At 36.8% G+C, this 19,301-nt stretch overlaps 1 protein-coding gene, 1 long non-coding RNA gene and 1 pseudogene across 3 annotated transcripts in view; 2 read left to right on the plus strand and 1 right to left on the minus strand.

The window, feature by feature from the left end:
* LOC117242754 (latrophilin-like protein LAT-2) overlaps positions 1–19,301 on the plus strand; it is a 71,394-nt gene that overhangs the window by 27,067 nt on the left and 25,026 nt on the right. The gene's annotated exons all lie outside the window — the stretch shown is intronic.
* LOC117242757 overlaps positions 1–19,301 on the minus strand; it is a 51,703-nt gene that overhangs the window by 6,108 nt on the left and 26,294 nt on the right. The gene's annotated exons all lie outside the window — the stretch shown is intronic.
* Positions 4,652–8,408, plus strand: LOC117242753 (annotated as a pseudogene).

A 19,301-nucleotide genomic window follows, 5' to 3' on the forward strand; every position in this document is an offset into this window, starting at 1 on the left:
CCGTTCTAACAAAAACATACAAAAGTTGAGTTTTCCTTTAAATTTAACCGGCCATTTTCTCGCGATTTTCCAGCTTACTGAAATGTATAGGTTACGCGTCAACGAGCCTGTACCACCTAGCGAGTGGATCCGACGTACAAAAATAAAAAAAAAAAAGAGAGAAAATAATTCGCAGAACTTCCCTCCCCTTTGACGTCGTTTTCCAGTTGCAGTTGTTCTTGTATGACACTGCTCTTCTTTCTTCTTTCGTTCCTTCCTTTTCCGTAAGAAGCGCTCGAGATGATCAGTTTCAAGTTTCTCCGAAACTTTGAAAAGTTACACGATCCGTTCGATGTATCGAGCATTATCGACTTATCAATACCGTGCTTTGAAATCACGAAAGACGATACGCGCGATCGTCGAACTCAGCACACAAATTACCGGAATCACTAAACGATACTCGTTCCCATTTACATCGAATAATACGCATTTATTGAGTTGGCAACTGGTGGTACAAGCGGAAAGGGGGTGATTCTACGCGAAAAAAGAAGTCGAAAATATAGAATAAAAATTTTCCGTTTGAGGCTTTGTTTTCGAGAAAATCGACTTTGAATTTCCGCTCGGTACGCGTCACTTTATCACGTCTCGTTGTAACCTATCCCACTGTAGATCGTTGTCTCGATGGAAAAATTAAAAAGAAAAAAAAAACTTTTTTTTTATTTTTTTGACTTCTTTTTTCGCGTAAAATCACCCCCTTTCCGTTTGTACCACCAGTTACCAACCACCCTGTATCTACGTACATTGATACGGATTGGTTGTCTCGCATAACCTAATTTGCATAATATTGCACATCTCGCGTCTCTAACTTCACGTCATTCGCTGTATATATTCAACAATTAATCCGCCACGTTCAGTAAATTAGAAGATATTTTCACAATGTGTTTGTTTATTCATGCAAAAATGTTGAATAATTCAGGTGCGTCGAAGGCCACGACGCGTGAAGGAAAGTTCTCTATTTTCATTGAATTATGTACAAGATGAATAATACAAAAGGACGAGGAAGAATAGTTGACGTCTTCCATATTGCCTTTTGCGCTTAATAACCATCATCGTTCACCGTCGGTAAAGTAACAATCGTGCGTTATTCGTGTAGTTGTAGAACGTGAATCAACTAGATCGTAATGAGAATTTAATGTTGAAACAGCGAAGCATATGGTTGGTATAAGCTCCGCCGATGACAAATAGATGTTGCGTTGGGGGAAATTTGGATGTCTGTTCGTAGACGAAGAAGGGATTCGCTGACCTTTCACGGAAAGATCGATAACGGCCTTCTTCGTTGTTTCAACATGTCACTGTGATAATGTACTGCGTATCGAACTCGTCTAATTTTCATCTATGCGAGCTGCGATCGATCACGGGTCAAGGATAATAGGTTATTCTTCTTTTCTATCGATTTTCCATAGTCATGATAAACACGGTGGAAGAAAAACACACGCTTGCTTTTCTCCTCGATGTTAAATTTCGCTTGAAAAGCACACTAAATCTTATCGAAAACGTTTTGGGAATCCAGGCCATAACTTGAAATATTCTCGTAAAATTTCCCACGCTTCTCGCATAATTTTATTTCCAACTTTCCCTTTCCTCCGCTTCAACGCACACAATGTCGCAGAATTATTTCATCGTGACAATTTGACCATCGAATATGTATTTCCCGAAACGAAGACGAAAGAAAACACGCGTTTCGATTATGCTTTTTTTTATTTCCAAAAAATACGTAATTCGGAAATTTTCCCTCGAAAGCTTTTAATCGAGGTAAGTTAAGCGACCAGCCTGAGGTAGTCGACAGAAATTGGAGAAACAGGTCCTCGTTAAATCGAAGCGCTCATCCAGATTCCTACGATCGCGTGTATCCAATTGGCGATGCAAACGTCGAACGAAGCTGCTCAAAGACTTCACTTTGAACATTCATTCGCGTCTCTGTATGTCAACTGAAAATCGCAAGTTGCACGGAATTTCTTCAACATTAATGAGAGCGGAAGAACACCGTAGCATCGCCGGGCGGATATTTACGACACGATCCTTGCAAAAGACAGTTCTCATTTTTCACGAGATTTTCTCATTAAAACTCAACGCCAGCGTTTAAGCGCTTTTTAGCTTGGCATATTTTACTTTCCTTAATGATTATTCGCATATATAATATACACATACGTACGTGAGCGGCAGAACTAAAGCGGCAGCGACAGAAGGTCGCCACGAGATAAGTATTTTTTATGGAAATTGGGCTAAAATAATGGTTGGCTGCAAGATTTACGACAGTTTCGCTCGGCTCATAGTTATACGTACCTTGAAATTTTCATATTTTCAAGCGTGCAAAAGTTCTGGAAACACCGTGCATAATCGAGCATTTTGTATACTACATGCAAAATAACATATGCCAATTCATATCGACGTATGCATCGTATATATCGTCGTGAAACATTACAAACTGTTCTTATTCACTTTGTATCAAAGCTATTTCACTTTTTCTAATTCTTCTTCGCGTCTGCAAACGTTAATGATCGCTAGGATTGAGGTGGATTATTATACGTGTTGCTTTATTAAAGAGACGCGAGTGATCAAATTGTAATAATCAGTGTATATTAAAATTACTTTAAATACAAGTACAAGGATAGTGTATACCGGTTGCAATCGTCGCTCGCTCGACGCTACTGTTCGACTCTACGCTCGCTATTCGACTGTGTGACTGTGTGAACGTCCTAGAGGGCATGTTCGTCTATTTGTATCGACCGATGGTGTTATGAAAAGTTTGAATGTGACTCCGGTTGACGGTTAGAAATAACGGCGATAATATTCTGCCCGGAGTTTATTTACTTTCGAAACTAACGAACCAAAACAACGTTGGTGTTCCAAAACACAAGAATATGAGTCTCTGCCGATTCTAATCTTCCGTTGGCTCATGTATCGCTACAGGATCTTTAGACGTTGATTATTTCTTTTATCAGGTGTTATTTGGTAGAGTTAAATATGTTAAACGTTATGCGAATATATTGACCCCTTGACGTACAAATAAAATGGAATTAGATACGTGCGAAGAATACTATTTAATTTGGCTCAACTGAACAGTTATAATGCAAGCTTAGAAACAGGATATTTTATTTCGAAATTTACATCGTTGTATAATATTTAATCAGGTTGGTATATAACGTTAATGGACAGTAGTTAAGTAACATTATAAAATAATAAATGAATAATTCTGTGAAGTATGATACTTTTGAAAACATTTTCGAATATGTAGAGGAACTAGACATTTTTTACACTGCCAAGTTGTTTCGCTTCTTATACTATTTTTTACACACACGTGGCATCTCTTTGCAAGATGTTCCTTTTTATTAGTCGAAGGTACGTGTTCAGGAAAATGTATCCAATGTTTTGCCTGTAGCCGAGTTGACCACTCACTTCGCGACGGTCTGCCGCGTGTCGAATAATTGGGAAGAGACAAATTGTGTAGCATATCTCCTGCGATATTCAATCGTGTTGTAGTAATTACTTCAAGAAAAACTCTACAATTTTCCTTTTGTATACCCGTCACCTGGAGACCGCTGTTACGAAGAGAATAGAATTTAGTGAAACAAAAGATACTCTAAATAAGGAGAGGTGCATATTATTGTGCCCTTGAATATAAATTGTGTTTTGGGTTACAAGGTGTAGAAACAAAAGAGCTATAAGTAGGTTTCTATTGCTGTTTCTTGTAGCCTTCAGCTATAGCTACAAATTTATCTTTTTGCTAATGTCTTTTGTATATATGATATATGAACGTGCTCCCTATCATAGCTTCTATTGTATTGTAGCATTGTAAGAATGAGGGTCTGGATCAGCATATATTATACTTACATTTATACCTTTATTTATTTCAATATATATTTCTAATAATAAATTCATCCACTCGTTCCTGTATCAGTTAACCTCAACAATATCATACATTAAATTAATAAATAATGATAACAATTTATTTCATTTTAACCTCATACACTGTACCTGTACTTACACTTATACCTTTATTTATTTCAATATATTTTTCTAATAATAAATTCATCCACTCGTTCCTCTATCAGTTAACCTCAACAATATCATACATTAAATTAATAAATAATGATAACAATTTATTTCATTTTAACCTCATACACTGTACCTGTACTTATACTTACTTCAATATATTTTTCTATTACAAGTTCATCCACTCTTTTTCTCTCTTTCTATCAGTTAACCTGAACAAATTGAAAATTTACAATCGGTTGCTTTGTTGAATTAGGCAACTTGGAATACAGCACATAAGCGTTATAAATAGCTATGTAAAGCAGATAAAAGAACATTTTAAATAAAACAGAATCGACGCACGATTTTCGCTATCCTATGTCAAGAGGCTAACATTAAAAGGTGAAAATAATCTTCTTAGTTTGCGAGAAAATAGGATTTGTAGCGGCATATGAGTCAGAGGACAGTTCAAATCGTGTTGTTGTTTTGCCTCGGAGTATCAAGATCGTTAGGATACAAGTAATATAAAAACAAATAGACTCCGGGCAAAACAATGTTGCCGCTACGCATAACCGTCGAATAAAGACGAATTTGAATCTTCTGACCCCCCCACCCCACCCCACCCCACCCCACCACCATCAGTATAAATAAACGGACGCAACCGAAGAGAGTTTAGTATCTCCGAGTATCTACGAGCATCTTTCTGTATCAACGAGCGATCTAAGTGTTATCTACAGAGTTATTCGACGAGCATTTATCGAGTATTCAACCGCGATTTTACTTTGCGATTTATACTCTGTACTAACGACTCAGCGATTATAGGCTGTACATTAATTTATTGTTTTTAAATATATTCGACGGTTATGACAACAAACGATAACGATAAACCAACCAATTAATCTCATGATCAAACATCTTTCATACCTGTCCTCTAGAGATTCTAAAAAAAATATTGCGAAATGGCTCGTTGTTATTTATTATCGGACTAAAATTTAACACTATGTATACTAGCAATCGGTATGCGTGTTTACATGGATGTTTACGTATGAAATCGATATTCCTAGAAAATTGAAAGAATAATCTCTGTTTGTAATACGTATATGTAGATATATAGATGCACGCGTGATAAATTCACCGAACAAACATTTTCCTCCATTCTTTGCCCCCCCTCCCCCTTCTCGTTCCGTTTGAAACTCACACAGTTTGCTAGTTGGCTGTTCTGTCAGAATACGCTCATGGTGAAAGAAGATAACACGAGAATGTACTCAGCCATATATGATTACTAGTAACTCTCTTCGATCGATCGAAACTTGCTCTAAGATTTTACCGGTATACTCTTGAAAGCACTCGATATCTGGCCCCATTCGAGCGAATCGTTAAACTGACTGCCTCCTGACCTTAATTAATCCCAAGATCCTCGAATCCGCCGCGTAATTTTCCGACTATGCGACTGTGTTCTGGTATTGTCGGTAACTTATTTCGTGAAAAAACTGAAATACATTCGTCATCTTTCGTGAGTATGTAACAACGTCGAGATATATTAGGTTGGCATCTAAGTGATTGTAGATTTTGTCAATGCCACCTATTGACAAAATTCGCAATCACTTAGTTGCCAACCCAATAGATCTGGCTGATAATAAAATCCATTATTATGTTAGTGTGTAATTATTTGTTGCGTACGACAACTTCATACCGCTTTTTCTTCCATTATTAAAATTAAACTCCCTTTATCGTTACTATCTATAGCGCTGCCATCAACTTGCAAACCTAATTCTCGTGTAATTTCCGTTTCTGGAATTTGATAGAGCAACGAATTAAGCGAAAGTGATTTGTAAAAACTGTCGTTTTCTTTGCTATACGATACGTCTAAAGCCGTTACGAGCAACTCGGTTTAGCGAACAATGCAAATAACCAAAAAAAAAAAAAAAAGATACAATCCGACTAGTAAGATAGGAAATGCAGGTGCCATTGATTCGATAACCTACTTGCTACCAACCAGCCTTCATGACAATGACCCTTTAGACTTTGACCTTACCTTCGCACATGGCCCAACACCAAGTATTCCCCATTACGTAGGGCACTCAGGATCCTCTCCTTGCCCCTCAACTCCTACAAACTCAACATATAAAAACCGCGAGCATTCGACCGCGAGACTAGTCTTGGGTACAGTCTTGGCTGTGATTTGAACAACTATTTTAATACTTTGTAACTTGGCTACTTCATTGTAATATCGAACTTAATCATTTTGGTGAATAAAAGCATATAAAAATATTAAAGGACAATCTAAGCTCAGCTATTGCTCAGCTCTCCCGTTTTTATCCCGAATTTTACGTGACATTTTGGCGATCCATGATTGGCCAGGATCGTGAAAAGTGCTCGTTGGGAAAACAAGATATCCTACCTACGTGGAAAAGGAAACTCTCTTGGGCTACGGGTCATCCTCAACAACAAACTCACAATCCACGAATCCGAAGCCTATAACGTGATAACGGACATTCTATGGAAGTTCCATTTCTACGGATATCAAGGTAAAGCTTGATTCTTTTGTTCAATATAAAACTAGACGTTTTAGCTTTGACAGTCAAGACTCAGACGAAGTAGCAATTTTCGGGGAAAAAGAAATGTCTAAAATATCAACAAGTAAAGACAGTGAAATTAGTCTAACGTAAGTACTAGACGCGATACAGGAACAGAACGAAATTCACGCGAGAACTACCGCCGAAATTCAACAACAAATTCAAATACTAACCAAACAAGCAAGCGAGGAGAATCAACGCCTCACTAAAGAAATCGAACTGCTGAGAAAAACAGTTGCCGAATTGAAGCTAGGCATTGAAAGTCAAGAAACAATTATAAGCAAAGATTTTGAATCTGTAAATAACATTATAAAAAAAACGGCGAAATCGAGAAACAGGGATCGTGTACCTGTAGCGAGCGCACCCGAAACTATATTTGACCCTGAAAGCGACAACGATGACGAATTCCAAGACTACAGTGAACCACGCCACCTGACCATGTTATCAGCGAAAGACGCAATAAAATACATTCCAATTTTAAACGGTAACGACGATGTTGGAGTGGGAGATTTTATAAAAGAAGTACGTGCTATGCAAACGCGTTATTCACAAAAAGATTTATTATTGAAAGCCATTAAAATCGATAAAATAGTTGGTAAAGCTGCGTAAAGTATTCGAAACATACCTATTGAAAATTATGCAGATTTACATGACGCTTTGAGATCCAACGTAGCAGTTGAAGTGACATCTGACGAATACGAAGAACAATTACGCGATTTGAAACAGGGACGCTACGAATCTGTTCAAAGTTTCAATATTCGATTCCGCCGTATATTAAATAAATTTACGTATGCAATAACTAATGAAAATCCACAACCAATTACACGACGAATAATGATTGAAGCCACCATGAGAAAAGTAAGTCGAATTTATTTAAGAGGACTTCGACGCGATATAGAACGCACACTGTTAGCAAGCGAACTATATTCATTGAGCGAAACAGAGAAGAAAGCCGTCGACGTTGAAAGATACCTACGAAAACAGAAGGAATGGAGAAGGACGGATACTCGACCAACAGCAACGTATAACCAACTTAGTAACAGACCGATGCAGACAAGCAACCGATCATTACCTGCCACACGTAATAATCCAATCAACAAAAATATTTCACCATTTTCTAAAACGAAACGTGTACCATTTGCTGAGCGACAACAAGTAAAATGTTTCAATTGTGGTAAATTGGCACACGTTGCACCGCAATGTCAACATTTTCAATTAACCAACCAAAGAAACCTACCATCTCCACGAGTAAACCAGATCGGAACAAGACGAGAACGAGGATCAACAGCAGAAAAAACGTTAACTTTGGAGAACCAAAAACAATCTAAAGAAGGGGGTATGTGACAGCGACCATAGCCAAGTTCACGTCATTCCACACTACCTGACAATGAATCGTCGATTTTGACCTGACTTTCGCATATGGCCCAACACTAAATTTTCCCTATTACGTAGGGCACTCAGGATCCTCTCTTTGCCCCTCAATTCCTACAAACTCAACATATAAAAACTGCGAGCATTCGACCACGAGACTAGTTTTGGGTACAGTCTTGGCTGTGATTTGAACAACTATTTTAACACTTTGTAACTTCGCTACTTCATTGTAATATTGAACTTAACCACTTTGGTGAACAAAAGCATATAAAAATATTAAAGGAAAGTCAACTTGGTCACATAGTTGCCAACCCAATACATCACAATTAAATGTTCGAGTAAAATAAATAAATAACTACACACAGTAGCAATTGCAAATCGATTTTTTTATCACGAATTTTAAGTGACACTAGCAACACTCTCTCGACAACGCAATTCGCGCTCTCTGACTTCTCAACTCACACTGACTGTTATTTCGTCTTTCTCCCTTAGCATCTCTGTTTTTTCTCATATCCCCACCACGCACGTATTCCGCAACCGTTCGTGGGCAGAGTCACGTAGGTCTTTCTTCCGCGTAAATATTCGATTGAAGGACCGGTGACACATAGGCTGTTGGTACTTCGGCTTTCTCGCGATATCGTTTATGGTTCGCCTGATATCTTTTAGGTTATTCGTCCACGATACTACATGTATGTACTTATGTATTAGTACCATCTCTTACATGCGTCAGAAAAATTGATACTTTTATAAATATTAATAAAATTATTTTAATATTATTAACAAAATTGGGGAAGATTATAGATTCGCGTTTTAGCATTCAATATTCAGAGGTAATTGCGTAAATATGTATGGTATCTGTGAGATGAATATAAATTTTTGGAAAACATTGATCGGATAACGAGAGTATCTTCCTGGCTGAAAATAAAGTTGGTAGGATGGTTCATAATCGCAGCTATAGGAGAAACGTCTCATTGTCACGCCTTCACCCGCGTGAATGTTACGAAACAAACTTTTCGCGATGTGAATGCAAACTGCCGTTCTCAGTGCCGTTTCACCAAATCCATTTTGCTGCTACACGTTCATTTGTGAAGCGTAGAAATACGGCGATAACGAGCGAGAATAGCTGGCGAATGTAGCAGATTGCATGAAAGATCTATTGATGATAATATGCGGTTTGGCTGCTTTTCAATTAAAATTTATTCTGTTAAATTCCCGCTATCACAAGCGTTCTATTCACATTTATTAAGAATACGACTGTCAACTGGCGTGAAGGCACGAAAGAAATTAAGAAAACTGTTAGGTTGGCAACTAAGTGATTGCGGATTTTGTCAATACCACCTAATGATAAAACCCGCAATCACTTAGTTGCCAACCAATAACATAATATCTGCGAAAGAGCGGAATCTTGCGTTGAAGCATCCACAGCAATTAAGAATTTGTAAAGTGTTAAAAAAACATCGTGACTCGATAAAATTACGTCTGATTCGCAGCAATAATTGCATTTCGTTCCTCTGAAGTTGTCAGTAACTTGAAACTGCTTCGATCTCGTTTACGTCAAATTATTTGGGTTTAGTCGTTTTCTTTTTATTCTTTTTTCACCAACTACCAGCGTAATAAAGAAAATTTCAAAGTAGAAGGAATTTTTTCGTCGTTAGAAAATAGTTACGAGAAAATAGTTAGATAACGAGCGACTTCGATTATTGGCAATTTTGTGGGGCGGAATGGAACCGAAGAACTCGTTAATACAAGAAGTTTCGCCATATTGGCTGAGAATGATACAGGTCGGTCGTGAACAGGTCCAACAACTTACCACGTCCCTGTCTTTCGATTTATATCGTACGTGTATACATAGATCGAATTGTCGACATACTTCAATTTCCAGAGCAGCTTTTAAGCTCAAGTTATAGGAATCTGATCGATAACTATTGGGTTGGCAACTAAGTGATTGCGAATTTTGTCAATAGGTGGTATTGCCAACCCAATACATCACAATTAAACGTTCGAGTAAAATAAATAAATAACTACACACAGTATCAATTGCAAATCGATTCCTAAACTATAGAATATATTGTTTTAACGAAGGTTCTGTAGCGAGAAAGAAATTTGAAACTTCAAAATAGAAAGATATCTTGTTTCACTAATCCTAAAATGTGTGAGTGAACTCGAAACCTAACTGTGTTGTCTGTGCCAGAGGAGAGTTGAAGTTTCGAAGTTCTGTATATTATTTTTCACGTTCGCTTTATTAATTCATTTCAGGCACGAACAACGAGATCCTTTCTTATATTAATATCTTCATGCTCAAGTTCTAGTTTCTTGTTATCTTTTCCTTTTTCCACGTTACTCCATAATGTATGCTTAGTTTCGTTCAATTTTGTACAAGGTACATTTGAAACCAACAGAAAGAAGAAACTCGTGACGGATTTTATTGAACCGAACACAGCGATAAAAAAAAATTGTATGCTTTTCGGTGGTCGGGAATTTGCGAAGGGTTCTAAGTTTTGGTTGCTTGAAAAGCTGTCCATTTCGATGTACGTGGAACGTCCTTCAACCTCAATGGCTGGCCAACCGTGGACTCGCAATATCCGGCAAAGACGGCATCGACAGCAGAAAATATAAGAGAAAACCGGAGAATTCCAGAATGCCACGATTATTCTGGTTCTTTCAATCTTGGGTAGATCGATTTTATTAAATTCACGATCGTAGGCGTCACTCTCAGCTTCAAGGAAATCTCGAATTTTCTTAAAGACCGTGGATTATCAAATACTTTTTTAGGTTAGGAATCGCATCGATAAATCTACGATAACTTTGAGGCGTAAGGAAATAATTGCAAAATTTTCGAAGAATATTACAAATAAAATCGTAAAACAGAATCTTCAAAAATTGAGAGAGACGAATTGCGATTGGTTACATGCGAATTATTCAAATTTGATTAAAAATTTTATTCAAAATATTTCTTCAACTATCGCGTTTTATCTTCAGTAAAATTACAGAATTTCTTTCTGTTGCGTAAGATATTATTTATTTATTTCTCATTCGGGGTAGAAATGATTTTTTCCCCCAGACATCGACCTCGTCACATGATTTTTTTATTATTAAACTATTTTCCGGGAGATCCTTTCTTTTGTTTTTTTTTTTTTTTTTAATTTCATCGTAGCTACGGTGACATTATAGCAGAGCAGCACGAAACTGTGGCAGATTAAGAATACAATTTGTGCGAATAACATGTAACTGCTCTAAATGAATTACATGGGCTATGGTTTTAAAGAAACGCGCGTTAAAAGTGTACCTTGGTAGTGCTCATTATTTTCATAAAAGCAATAAATTGTTTCAGTGTGACACAGTTGAAACGAGTGCACGAGACCTTCGATCGACATAAACGAGTATGGGGTGTGAAACGCGATGAATAGAGTGAAAAATATGTTTCAATGGTGCAAAACCTCGAACCGTATAAATACATGTTTCTTTATCCATCCGCCTTTTTCTCGCGTGATAACGAGTTGCAAAAGTAAATTCTATTTTATTCCGGCATAAATCCATATTGCGAAAACGACGCGCTACAAGTGGTTTCACAGCCGTTATTATTGAGCGTTCGATTCAAGCCTTTAATTATAAGTGGGGAGTGTCGCTTGAGCATCGAAACGATCAAATTAGTCGCCATACATAAACTATATATATTGTAGAACAAGATGCTAAATACGTTTTAATATAACCGATATGAGTGAAGTTGGCGCGAATTCGATAACGTTATTCAAAACAATGCAAAATTTTATTCGTATAATTTATAATGAATAAATATAAGAAATAAAATTTTGTTCATCACTAATGTATAGATATCCAATTGAATAAATATTTATTTGAATGAGGAATTATTTGTGTAAGAATTTATCTGTATGAAAATTAAATCGAATAACTTATTCAGATGAGAATTTATTCAGATAATATTTTTTAAAGTAATTACTTCAAGAGAAACTCTACACCTTTTCTTTTGTATATCCGTGACCTGGACACCGCTGTTACAAAGAGGATAGAATTTAGTGAAACAAAAGATATTCTGAAGAAGGAGAGGTGCATATTATTGTATGTTGAATATTAATTTTGTTTTGGGTTACAAAGTCTATAAACAAAAGAGCTATAAGTAGATTTCTATTGTTGTTTCTTGTAACCTTCAGCGACAGCTACATGGTTAACTTTTTGGTAATGTCCTTTGCTAGAAATATATGAACGTGCTCCCTATCATATTCTATTGTATTGTAACACTGAAAGAGTGAGGTTATGGATCAGCATACATTATACTTATATTTATACCTTGATTTATTTCAACATATTTTTCTATTACAAATTCATCCACTCGTTCCTCTATCAGTTAACCTCAACAATATTATATATTAAATTAATAAATAATGATAACAATTTATTTGATTTTCACCTCATACATGATACCTGTACTTACACGTATAACTTTATTTATTTCAATATATTTTTCTAATAATAAATTCATCCACTCGTTCTTCTATCAGTTAACCTCTACAATATCACACATTAAATTAATAAACAATGATAACAATTTATTTGATTTTCACCTCATACACAAATACCTGTACTTATACTTACTTCAATATATTTTTCTATTACAAGTACATCCACTCGTTCCTCTATCAGTTAACCTCAACAATATCATACATTAAATTAATAAATAATGATAGCAGTTTATTTGATTTTCACCTCATACACTATACCTGTACTTACACATATAACTTTATTTATTTCAATATATTTTTCTAATAATAAATTCATCCGCTCATTCCTCTATCAGTTAACCTCAACAACATCATACATTAAATTAATAAATAATGATAACAATTTATTTTATTTTGACCTCCCGGCAAAAAAATGATAGTTACAATTTTTCTAACCACACTTTCTTATCCTACTTCCGCACGCATCTTTTCATACTTTATTCTTGCGCTATGCTAACTACTTGTCACTGTACTAAAAGTCTATGCTAGAAATTCGTGTTATTCTAAAATTATTTCCACCAGCCACTCCTTTTGCTAATCGTGTGCTTATTGCACCATTTAATCTGTGCTGTTTCTTTCGCCATTTCTTCTTCATCTTTCTCTTCCATTATTCTTTCTATCTTCCTTTTATCCCTTGGAATCTTTAATATATTATGTATAAATCATTATTATGCATAGATGAAGGATATTTTCAAGATTCATTGCCCAACTGTTGTAGCATTTACTTTTATAATTAATATGTTTCAATGTCAGGTTAGAAAATTTATCTTTTCTTGACTAATTAATCATCCGGCAAATTAATAGTAAGAAATGTACTAGTATTCGCACGTGCCTGTACAGAATTAAACAGAGACGAACAATTATTCGTATTATTTTTCAAATATTTCTGCAATCATTATTCGAATAACAAATAATTATTACTCAAATAAAATATTCGACTAATATAAATTTATTCGGATAATTATTTTCGATAAATATTTGTTCGAAACAATTTGAAAAATGCTTAACTCTAATTGAGAACGTATGTGAAAAATAGCCGATTAGTCACGATATTCCCTCGAGAAAGATAGCTTCGATCGATAATTCGAATAAAAAGATGCCACGTTGGTACCCATAAGATATAGCTATGAACGAGAAAGCACAAAGTGTCGAAAAGCAGATGAAAAAGAGGATTCATTATCCGAGAGAGAAATTGGCAATCCGACGCGGTACCCAATTATTTGATACGATCGAGGGTATTCCGTAATTTTATTCGCCGTAGACGTAAACGATGCGTGTCACGCGATTCAATTACTGAACGAAGTATTATAGTGTCTATAGAAGGGAAGGATGGTATAGGTACGCTGAGAAGAGGAATTCCTTGGTGAATTAGCGGAGCCGTTCTAATTTTCTGGGTGGTACGATTAGTAACGATTCCGGAACGACACCATGTGCCAACGTTTCACACGATTAGCTCTGTAATTTCTGCGTTGGCGCGCTTTCAATCGGATATGTTGGAACAGAAACGGAATACTTTCGTGCACCGCCATTTTGGACATCCTAAATTCACGTCTCGTACAATATACAAATTTTCGTTCAGTTTGTATCTCGACACGTGTATATTTTTATAGGAATTCTCCATATTTATTTTGTTTTAGTTTACCGAATCACACTAAAAAATTGAACCAAAATATATAAATTGTATCTCAAACAAGTCGTAACTCGTTAAATAATAATATCGTATAATATATAAAATAATATAAAAATAATATCGTATAATAATAATCATTTTAATGGAGGATAGACAAGGCGAGCCAGAGAAACGATTCGCATCGTGATGCATCCGATGAAATCAGCAAGGACCGAGAAGTGGAGAAATATAAATAACTGCAAGCTTTCCGACTCGTTCTAAACTCGTTCTAAATTCAAGCAAGCGCGGTCACTTTACTCTCCTTTTTATGCGTTTCGCTGTCGTGTCACGTTGTTACTTTATGACCGTTCCTTTCGCGTGGTTCGCTCGTTCGCACCTTCTTCGGCTCTTTCGAGAACCGCTTCCGACGGCTTATCGTTATTCCGACTATGCCTGGTTAATTGCACTCTTTGTCCGCTTATCAACGCGGTCACGTACGACAAGTGGAAAACGTCGGGCTTTTTCCTCAAACCCGATATTCCGCAACCTACGATTGCTCTTTTCCGTGAATCAGCTTTTCACCAACGTGCTCTTTTCAAACGTTACGCAGCTTACTGAGTTCGTGCTTCTCTCGTTTACTCCCCTTTTTCGCGCACAATCAAAGTTTCTCAAAGTAGATGGTATTTGTAGCATAGTAGTAGTTGTCGAGCAAAAGCAAGCAGACGAAAATCCTTTACTATACGAATTTGAAATCAAACGGTATACGAGATGGCAAAAGAATGTTGACGATGATGTTGTTTATGGCGATTAGGAAATTCGATACGATATTAGTTTATACAGCGACGAACATTTTGCAACTTCGCCAATCGAAAAAACTCTCTTTGCAACGATTGACCGGGGAATTAGAAAATACGTATATCGTGTAAGCGGATAAAACGAGAGGTGATCAATGAAAAAAATCCTAACTTGTTCTATCACCATGTTCTACGCCACATTCATCGAAAAATTTGAACAGAGGTAGAAGTAAAAATTAACCTTAATAATCGGTTACTTTTTAATACCAAAAATTTCTTTTTAAATTGAACATCTCGCATAATCGACTTGTCAGTTTTTATCCTTCATCGTTAGCATATATCGTATAAAGGAAGGTAAGGTTATTTTGTAAAATAACGAGGGATTTTCTATGCTTGTCCCCTTATCTACATTGCAGATGTGTAGTTTATGGTAAATATATTTTTCCAGTGGCTATGATCCAGGTTGGATAGCTTGGGAAATTGCTGGAATCGAAATTGCGTTTGCATCGAAAACGATCTACGCAGGTTACGTATTTTTGCCTTTTGTTGCAATCCAAATCGTTGGAATTTTAATAAATTTTTTATTCTTTCAATTCATCCAGCTTTCGAACGGAAAGAAAAGAGTTACGCGTTACGCGATCATTATATGAGAGACAATAAAACAGCTTCGTACCATGGAGCATCGAATTTTTCGTAGAAATTGTCAACAAAAGGTTATGTCTCCGCGGTCTGTGGCGTTCGTTGCGCGCCTTTTCTCGTTGTGGTTAGCCATTACGAACACTCTTGATTTTACGGACACGATGTCTTTATGTGGCACAAACACGTTCACCTCTTTCCGTTTAGTATTCAACAGTATATTTATTAACAATCCTCGTTTTCGACTGTTTTCGTACAATTCTCGATTCCAACTGACATTTCTCGCTTCTCGGTTACAACTCGACTGTTTTCTTAATCCGATTCGTTTGTTTTTATCGCCCAATATCCCCACTACGCACGCGTTCGTTAGGCGTCCGCGACCGTTGCCATGTTGCCTTTTTCGAAATATTCGACGGAAGGACCGTAGAAATATCGATGGCGCATTAGGACTGCCAGCCGTACGCTTCGGTGATATACTTTGTACCGACGAAACCGTTGGAAAGTTTTGTTCTCGAGTGCCGCTACAGTTGGATTAGTCGAAAGGGGAGTGCTGAAATTCGTTGCATTCTAAAAAATAAATTAGTCCTGTTCGCCACGTTTTTTGTGACTGTTAATTACCACGGTAGGTATCCTCGGTGAATAGACGGGTACAGAGACCAAGGTAGGATAGAATTCAACGCTGGCTCTATTGTCCGAGCAAACTTCTATCCTGATAAAGGACAGTCCTGCCCTACATTTTTAAGAAATCGTAATTGCACCTCGTTCTCCCTGCTTTTTTCTTTCCTCGTGCAAAGTGCTATGCATATTTCATTGTATATCTTCTCTTCGGTTTAACGGCAAACCGTTTTGCTGAAGAGCTGTGTATAGCCCTGAGAGGTTATGATAACGAGACAACAAAGATGGTGACTGTTTCAAACGCGACAGAGGATTAAGATGGGCAGGTCCTCTGAATTTCTACGGATTTTCATAAATTCTTTTCATCCTTTGTCGGTGCAATTCCGAGCAGACAAAAAGTTGGGCAATTAAAAAGAACTATCAGATTTCACAGAAAATGAGAACAAAAGAAACGAAAAGAAATGAAAGAGAGAAAAAGAAAACGTGAAATGTAACGTTGAAGCTGCCACAGTTGAAATTTCTATTTACACATTTCTTAAGAATAAGTGGGATACAAAGGATTGAAATAAAATATAAATTACTTGAAATTTGTCTGGTTTGTTTATTTTAACATAAGATTTACTTCATGACACTAATTATGCAACGTGATATCATTCTATCGTCTGTCTCGTTTGACTCAATTTTCTACATTTTCTATATCAATAGAGTGGCTTAGATTGTTTTTCAACCGTCACTGGGCTATTGACTTACTTTCCAAAAATCCTCCTAAAAATGAGTATAACATATTAAATCACATAATCTTGTTGGCCACTTGATGTCTGTTCTTGGTGAAATGAAACTTTTATTAAATGGTAATTTGATAATAAATTTCAGCAATTTGCATAAGCTTTAGACAAAATGTTTTGTTTGTTTTTGTTGATCGAAATTTTGATTCCCGAAATGGCCAGTCGATTTGGTCGAGACCTTAACGCAATTCAGCATCTCCGATTTGTATCGGATATTGATAAATCGGTTGGCTACTGTTGAACCGGCAACTCTAAAACTTTGTAGATGTAAATAGAGCAACAGAGGTCTGTCGATGCCGCTGAACTTCGAGCTTGTGTGCTTTTCGAGCGACAAACTTTAGATATAGTGAGATTCGACCTCAAATCAATTTCAACCGAGTCTCTGACCGCAAAAACTTTGCTACACCGCTCGAATCGCGTGCAATCAGCCAATGTAATTTTCTTTGCCCTTTCAATACTCGATACTTCTGTACAGAATGACCGAAAACTAATTATTCCTTTTCTTCGAAACCTTTAAGCAATGGAAAAACAAGATAACGTTTCTCTTGCAACCAATCTTCTTCGGTCTTGTGTTCGACTTGTTAACGACTTATATTACGATTGTTCGTCTCATCGAAGTTGAAAGTAGTCTCGGGGGGACGCGATTCATAAATCTCGAACGATCAATCCCTTTTTTCACCGCTAGTATTTCAAGGCTTTCGGAACGCTTAAAAACTTTATCATCCGGATGAATAGCTGGAAAAGAAAGAGGAAACGAAATTTAATGGAAGTGCTCTGCTTGGCCGACTTCTGACATACCGATCGATAAATCGATCGAACTTGACAAAGCTTCGAAGTTTAATCACCTTTCCTTTTCCTTCCACCATCTTTCAAACCGACCCTAACGATGTAGTAAACGAACAAAAGCTTCGATACAATTACCTCGCAGTAACGAGTTGAAGCACGAGTAGCATCGCTGTCGATTAACGAAGAGAATTTAATGTTTCAAACGGTAAATTAAAAATGCACGATATTCAGGCAACTACTTTATATTCGTTCTCGTAGTCGTTTTGTACGACGAGAGACGAATTTCTCTCGCAAAATCGAACAAAAGAACAGCAGGTTAATCCTTTCCTTCGATTTCATCCATGATTCCTCTCCCCACTGGGTTACCATTGGAAGTTCGGCTCAGGATGAATTATTCACGGGTCGAATGAGAAGTCGTCGATAGGATTTTAGAAAGACCAACCCCTCGACTAGCAAGAATTTAAAGATTTCTGCAGTCGCAAACCCTTACCCGATTCTTACTGCTTTCAGACACTTCGCCACGCGTAGGAGTATCCATCTTTTGGTTGGTAGAACACACCAAATTTCTAATAGATTTGATATGAATTGTTGTTGTATATAATTCAATTTATTCCCAAAATAAACTCGATTTTCCAGAATCGATCGTCTTAATTACCTCAAGGATTTAGGTTATTACAAATCGATTTTCTCTACGCCATGCCGTTGAAGGTTATCCTCCATGAACGAAAACACAAAAGGTGAAAGAATAGAATGTGTAAAATTTATAATAAAACCAGAAGACGAAGTGAATTACATTTTTCCACTGGAATTGTCAACACAAAGAGGGTAGGTGTAAATTCTATAGAATTCAAACTACCTGCTAATCGACATATTTACTTTTGCTTTGTTTCACCGGCAGCCATTTTACTGAATAGGTTAGATCACGAGAGAAGGACGGTAATTTAGAAAATCGATTCTCGATTCGATATATATATATCGAATATATATATATGTAATTTCTCGCTAAGTACATCTTGCAAATGGAAAACGAGATGCGACAGAATACATACTTTGTTCGTTGCGACGAGGATCCGAGCATCAGCTCGGTATACGTACAGTATATTTGTCGAAAATTCGCTCGTGGGATATTTTCCTTTCCGTACGTTATTTCGAAACGCGGTCTGTTTGCGAAATCCGACTAGTCGCGGTCGCTAGAAATATCGTGAAACTCGATATCAATTCGAATTGCAGGTATACATGACTTTCGTATCGAAGGAATTTTAATAAAGTGCGCGGTTCGTTGCTTATCGGCGCATAGAGACGGTAAACCGCGTATTTCTATTTTCTCCTTTTATCTCTCCTTTTCTTTTGCTTCGTTTTCGCTCTTTGTATCCCTCCCCCTCTCTCTCCCTTTTCTCGCTCTCGCTCTCATTGCAGTTACATAGTTTACCCTTTGAGCGAAGTATCGTGGTCATCGAAATAGAAAATGAAACAGAGCTTTCATTTTAGCGGTTGCGCGAGCATCTAGCAAAGCCAGTATTTGCGTTGAAAAGCAAAAGCTCGCAGAAGATGCAAATAATTTTGGATCGGTGACCGTTAAATACAACGTTTGAACAAAAATT

The sequence above is a fragment of the Bombus vosnesenskii genome, unplaced genomic scaffold (genome assembly GCF_011952255.1).
Source record: "Bombus vosnesenskii isolate JDL3184/JDL3185 unplaced genomic scaffold, Bvos_JDL3184-5_v1.1 scf7180000016278, whole genome shotgun sequence".
NCBI lineage: Eukaryota > Metazoa > Arthropoda > Insecta > Hymenoptera > Apidae > Bombus > Bombus vosnesenskii.